We start from the raw sequence: 7,120 nt of genomic DNA on the forward strand, positions 1-7,120 counted from the left end.
GCTGTTTCTTCTCCAAATTGTCCCGCCACAAAAGTAGGCAAGAAGGTGGGGTGAAGCTGCGATGAAAATAAAATGCATGTGTCCCAGAGCTGATATCCATTAATATCAGCACCAGAGACCCCCGGCATGAATCCGATGCATAAAAAATGCATTTACAGGCAACTTCATTACCGCCAAGTCATTGAAGGGGTTATACACCCGTGTCAGGCTTATTGTGGGTAGCGGGGGTGGGTGAAGGTGGTATTTGGCCCTGGGTGGGTGTTTAGGCCTTGCCAGGGAGTTGCGGGATGACTTAACCTCTTCTTTAACTTAGCGGTTAATACCGCTAAGGTAATGAAGGGGTTAACCCCTCCCGCTACCCCCCCCCACCCGGTAGGCCTAAACACCAATCCTTGGGGCCAATACCCCGTTCACCCACCCCCACTACCCACAATAAACAAAAATACACATAACAGCCCCACTAGCCACCTCCTAGGTCCCTAATAACCCATTACAATATTCATAAAACCATTATTTTGTTTACACCCAGGATTATTACATGGGATTAGGGCTATGTTGTTGAGTGAGGGGTTGTATGTTTGTATTCGTAGGGACAGGCAAGGCCGGAGCCAGATGGGTTTCTCCTGCCTCTGTCCTCCCTGTCTCCTGACCCTTCCTGCAGCCGTACAAAGAAGAAGCAGGCACACGGTCTTACTCAAACGGAGGTTTAATATGCCATAAAGTCCAACGTTCGGCAGTCAAATACTGCCGTTCTCAAGGTGAAGGCTACCAAACACAAGAAAACAGTCACAATATATACCACCCCCTGATACTCACCCCTCCCCGCTCTGCCACATAACCAGGATGTTGACGCCCACCTGATGACGTCAGAGCTACCATATGGCGCCCCCTAGTGACGTCAGACGTCTAGGTCTAAATCCCTGGCAATACAGCATAGAGCTGCCTTGGAGGACTGCAGCCACAGCCACACCTCTCCCCAGACTGAACACTCCCCCATGATGACGTCAGCGTGACCCGTCGTCAGGGGGGGCGGAAGAGGGGGGGGCGTGCACCAATCAAGACTACTCACAGGGCTGGACAAAGATGTATCCGTCGCCATGGGATCAGTGTCAGAGCAGGGAGGAGTGAGACACTCCTATAAATCACCCTGAAAGTGTAAATAAACCACACACCAAAATATTAATAAAGCATATGTGCACAAAACTAATACAGCAATATACTATTAAAAACATGTGACTGTATACTGCTGATGACATCAGTATAATCCTGCAAAGTTACAGTGAAATGCCACATAAGAATATGCAGTACATCAGTATTTAGAATATACTAGTGTGTATACCTAGTCAGAAATGGGTACACACAACCAGGGGGGGAGGGGAGGAAGGGGGAGGGGGGGGAAGGGGGAGGGAGGGAGGGGAAAAAAAGAAGGGGAAAAAAAACACAAAAAAAGGATAATCTTCCCAATAGGTAAGTGCAGAGTCCATGGATGGTGCAAGATCAAATATGCCTGTAGAAAGACAAAAAAATTACCTTCTATAAAGGAAGCATTTTAAATTCTGTTGCTCATTAAGACCAATACCGTTGCTGGTATTTAAAGCATGTATCCAGAATGCTTCACGTCTCAATAAGAAAGTCTCCCTATCCGGAGTGCCTTGTCTAGGTGCTACTGACTCAATACCCATGATGCGTAAAGAGGCAACATTATGATTGTGTTCCACACAGTGTTGCACAAGAATAGAGGGATCCGTACCTTTTCGAATTACACTTTTATGTTCAATGAACCTTGTTTTTAACATTCTTATGGTCTTACCCACATAAAGAAGACCACATGGACACTTTATTACGTACACTACATAGTCAGATCTACATGTGGTTCTATTTTTAATTTTTATGATCCTCCCGCTGTGGGGGTGACTGAAATGACTACCGGTAGTCAGACTGTTACAGACCGAGCAGCTCATGCATCTAAAGTTACCCTGTCTGCCACCCTCCAGAAAATGAGGAGTTCTGTAGTTACCCTCATTATCTGCATGTATCAGGCTATCCGCCAGATTTCTCCCTCTTTTGAATGCCACCACTGGTGGTACACAGCAACTTTCAGATAATATATCATCATTTTGCAGAATATGCCAGTGTTTAAGAATGGTAGATTTAATAAAAACCACCAGCTTGACTGTACATAGTGGTAAATACAAGCCTGTCCTCCTTCTTATTTTTGGTAGCACTTACCTCTTTATCCAGTGCCCGGTCTAACACAGCAGGAGGATATCCCCTAGCCAGGAATCTACTATGTAGTTCTCCAATAGCTGGTTCAATATGATCCTTCCTGCTCGTGATTTTGCAGACCCGGACTTTCTGTGAAAAAGGTAATGCATCAATAAGAGAAGGAGGATGATGGCTATCTGCCCTTAAAATGGCATTTCTGTCTGTATCCTTTCTAAAAAGATCAGTATGTAACTCCCCATTAGTCTGTGTAATGAGGACATCTAAAAAAGAGAGTTGCTGTGTACTCCATGTATTAGTGAGGCGGACCGGTGAATGGAGACCATTAAGATACTCAAAAAAAGATAACAGCTGATCCTCCGTACCTGTCCATATTAAAAACAGATCATCAATATATCTGTAATAGCTTTTAATATGCACAAAAAAGTCTGATTTGTAGATGTACTGCTCTTCGAAATGTGTCATGTATATGTTGGCGTAAGCAGGGGCCATATTACTGCCCATTGCTGTCCCCTTAATCTGCAGGAAGAAATCACTCTCAAATCTAAAATAATTTTAATAGAGAATGAACTGTAAAATGAGCATAATGTATTCAATTGGAACAGTATCACTATAATGGCGAATGAGGGCGGCCTTGATTATCTCAAGACCTTCAACATGGGGGATTATTGTATAAAGGCTAGACACATCTAAACTAACCAGAATATGATTAGTCTCATCACCAGGTGAGTTTTTTAATTTGTCAAGGAAATCAAACGTGTCTTTGATGTATGACTTGGCTGTCTGTGCTATAGGTTGTAGAAATGTGTCTACAAATTTTGCAAGGGGTTGATTTAATGAATTAATAGCAGCTATAATAGGCCGCCCCGGGGGATTGTTTAAAGTCTTGTGTATTTTTGCAAGGTATAGAAAATAGGGCATTTAGGATGCAACATAGTTAGAAACTCAGATTCAGGCTCTGTTATCCACCGGTTATTAACCCCCATTTGGATAATTTCCTTAATTTCTCTCGCATAGTTAAAGGTAGGGTCCCTATCCAATTTAATGTAGCAGTTAATGTCACTCAGTTGTCTGATGGCTTCAGCCTTATAATCTGAGTAATTCTGCACTACTAGGGCACCCCCCTTGTCCGCACGCTTAATAATAATGTCATTATTATTAGTCAACATTTTTAATGCTGCCTTTTCCTGAACAGACATATTGTATGTAGCCCTATGTTTGTTTTTTTTGTACCTTGCAATGTCCGCCTTAACCAGTCGTATATATGTGCTGACTGATTGATTTTTAAATGGCGGGACAAAAGTGGATTTGAGCTTGCACATTTTGGTACCTTGATAAGAAGCCGAATTATCTGTCCCTTGCTGGTCAGTGGCCAAATTAACTGTCCCTTGTTGTTCATAGGAGGATTACCTGTCCCTGGTTGGATATTGGAATGCACCGATTCTGTAGCCCTGTTAGAAAAAAACGATTTAAGGTTTAATACACGTTCGAATTTAAATAGGTCAACCTCCAAATCAAAATCATTAAACAATGTAGTAGGTACATATGAGGGCCCCTTAGCTAAGACAGACATTTCACATTGATTAAGAGTGTAATCAGACAGATTAACAACCAAGGTGTCCATACTCATTTCTGCTCCGTTGTACGTAGGGGATAGGGTGATCTTCCCTTTCCCCTGGCCCCCGCGTCTAATTTTCCTTTTCCTTTCTCCTTGGATTGGCCTAAAAAAGGGGCCGGACTTTGGCCTGTTCAATGAGGATTTCCACTTTGAGTATATCCTTCCTTGTGTGGCTAAGTTGTTCCCCCACCTCCTCAATAACCAAAATAATCAAGTCCAAAGAGGCCCTATTAAGGACCTGGCACCACCTCTCACAGAATGCAGGCTTATCTGCGCCAATTGTGGGTCTGTTGTTGATGCGGAATCCACGAGGTAGTAATCTCTGCCTGTAATATTCAGATAACGTGCTGCCGAGGAGCGAACAGCTCAATTTCCTTCTTTTTGAGCCTTTCCAGCTCCTGCAAATGGTCTTGTGGCCTATCAGGCCCAAATGCTTCCTCTGGTGAGGTTTTAAAGAGAATCCTATTAATCTCCTGTTCCGTGATAGTTAGAGTGTCAGCTCTTTGTGTCAGACCTAGAGACAAGTTGCACAAATTCTCCATGTATACACAATACACACGTGCGATGTATAAACTGCTGCTGGGCAGTGTAAAGATGCAGGATATAGCAGTAACAGTCCAAAAAAAAGGCTTCACACTTAAAGAAATGATGCAAAGAATGTGCCCAAGGGCCAGTAATATAACAGGTATACAGAGTAATTCAAACTCTGTCAACGATATCACAGAGTCCTATGATAAGGTAAACAGCAAAAGGCAGTCCTAAGACTTAGCTGTAGGTGCTTTGCTCAATGCAGGCCTGGTATACATAGACAGAGGATGAGACACGCACTCAATATCAAGGGTAATAGAGGTGGGGTACTTAGCTGCCGGTGCGCTGGTCCTGGGGAGCTCCTGTAGTCCCAAATGTTCCAGTACAAAGAAGAAGAAGCAGGCACACGGTCTTACTCAAAGGAGGTTTAATATGCCATAAAGTCCAACGTTTCGGCAGTCAAATACTGCCTATCTCAAGGTGAAGGCTACCAAACACAAGAAAACAGTCACAATATATACCCCCCCCTGATACTCACCCCACCCCACTCTGCCACATAACCAGGATGCTGACGCCCACCTGATGACATCAGAGCTACCATATGGCGCCCCCTAGTGACGTCAGACGTCTAGGTCTAAATCCCTGGCAATACAGCATAGAGCTGTCTTGGAGGACTGCAGCCACAGCCACACCTCTCCCCAGACTGAACACTCCCCCATGTGTGGCTGCAGTCTCTGTTCTGTCCTCCTGTCTCTCTGTTCTGTCCTCCTGTCTCTCTGTTCTGTCCTCCTGTCTCTCTGTCACTGTCTCTCTCTCTGCAGCCACAGCCACACATGGGGGAGTGTTCAGTCTGGGGAGAGGTGTGGCTGTGGCTGCAGTCCTCCAAGGCAGCTCTATGCTGTATTGCCAGGGATTTAGACCTAGACGTCTGACGTCACTAGGGGGCGCCATATGGTAGCTCTGACGTCATCAGGTGGGCGTCAGCATCCTGGTTATGTGGCAGAGTGGGGTGGGGTGAGTATCAGGGGGTGGTATATATTGTGACTGTTTTCTTGTGTTTGGTAGCCTTCACCTTGAGAAAGGCAGTATTAGACTGCCGAAACGTTGGACTTTATGGCATATTAAACCTCCTTTGAGTAAGACCGTGTGCCTGCTTCTTCTTCTTTGTACTGGAACATTTGGGACTACAGGAGCTCCCCAGGACCAGCGCAACGGCAGCTAAGTACCCCACCTCTATTACCCTTGATATTGAGTGCGTGTCTCATCCTCGGTCTATGTATACTATCCTGTAGCCGGACATACAGAATATTGATAACAGAAGGGGAAATAAAACAAAGAGGTGCCGGCAGGAGAAGGCCATGTCATATCTATTGTAGCATTCTTTTCACTGGATAGTACAGAGAATGCCACAAATAACACGGAAAAGAATAAGTGCATTAAAGAGAATGCCACAAATAACACGGAAAAGAATAAGTGCATTAAAGAGAATGCCACAAATAACACGGAAAAGAATAAGTGCATTAAAGAGAATGCCACAAATAACACGGAAAAGAATAAGTGCATTAAAGAGAATGCCACAAATAACACGGAAAAGAATAAGTTTATTAAAGAGAATGCCACAAATAACACGGAAAAGAATAAGTGCATTAAAGAGAATGCCACAAATAACACGGAAAAGAATAAGTGCATTAAAGAGAATGCACACATTGTTTTCAATACAGCCGCTGTTATTATTGCGTTAAGTATTGCAGTAGTGTTAACATATCACATTGCGTTAATGGGTGCGATAATGGCGGCTACATCTGTTTGTGTTGTGGATAACGAGAAGAAAAGGACCGCGTCATGAGTGGCGGCGAGTGAGCCGGAACTCCGGCCCACCATTCAGACCTGTGTGACTCTTCCATTCTTACGGTTCGAAAGATATTTAAGCGTTTTTTTTCTGTTTCTAACATTTGTTCTTGGCAGATTCTACTCAGAATCCTTATCCTTAAAAGGCAGACTTCCCCACCCCTGCTCATTTTGGGGTAAGCCTGCTCTGACTTTCCTTGGCTGCTTGCTCTTGTTGTAGATGTTGGCTTATGTTTTTTTCAGATTCTGTCTAATGTACTTGTTTTTACATACATTATATCAGTAAGCATGCTTAACATGAAAACTATTTTCTTGGCGCAATCACTTCAGCGACGAGAATTTCAAGTGTGATCATCCTACAGTCTTTAACTAATATTTAATTTTCATTCTGAAAAAAACATTCCTAAATTCTGACCTAAATTATCAACCTTTAAAAAATAAAAAATAAAAAAAATAAAAACCAGGAAATGGTGTTGCGTGCTTATGCACCAATTCACAAGGAGGTGAAGGGAATCAAAGATGTCTTCTAATCTATAACTAAGCATCTAGTTACTTATTTAATGTGTGGTTGAAACCTATCCCTATAAGAACTATTCATCCCAAGGGCAGTACAAACACCTGGCTCATACCTTAAGGTTGAAGGCAAGGAGATTTCCCCAGCAACAAATGAAAGGGGTCTTTACAGTAAGGTAGAAAGTCCAGAGCCAAATGGTGCTCAGCTGTGGAATACTCATAGGCAAAAAATACAATATGTGAAGCTTATATGTACAGTCGGGATGGCTTACCAATTAGTTGTTAGGCTTGTATAAATTGATTTTAATGTGTTAACACGGGTTTAGGAAATGTTAGCCTAGCGAGACAACAGCAGTACTCACAAATATGGCATTCCTATAGCAGTTCAAA

General features: G+C 43.2%; 1 long non-coding RNA gene across 2 annotated transcripts; it reads right to left on the minus strand.

Moving 5' to 3' along the window:
* Nucleotides 1-722: 722 nt before the first annotated feature.
* Nucleotides 723-5,218, minus strand: LOC142463041 (uncharacterized). 2 transcript variants are annotated; one of them, XR_012787348.1, is made up of 4 exons: nucleotides 4,908-5,218; nucleotides 3,554-3,674; nucleotides 2,230-2,355; nucleotides 723-1,507 (listed from the first exon to the last, which is right to left on the minus strand). It is a non-coding gene; the product is annotated as an uncharacterized LOC142463041 (long non-coding RNA). The 2 variants fall into 2 exon arrangements; XR_012787347.1 differs by lacking the exon at nucleotides 4,908-5,218 and adding an exon at nucleotides 3,850-4,881.
* Nucleotides 5,219-7,120: the final 1,902 nt, after the last annotated feature.

This window comes from Ascaphus truei, chromosome 11, assembly GCF_040206685.1.
Source record: "Ascaphus truei isolate aAscTru1 chromosome 11, aAscTru1.hap1, whole genome shotgun sequence".
Taxonomy (NCBI): Eukaryota; Metazoa; Chordata; class Amphibia; order Anura; family Ascaphidae; genus Ascaphus; species Ascaphus truei.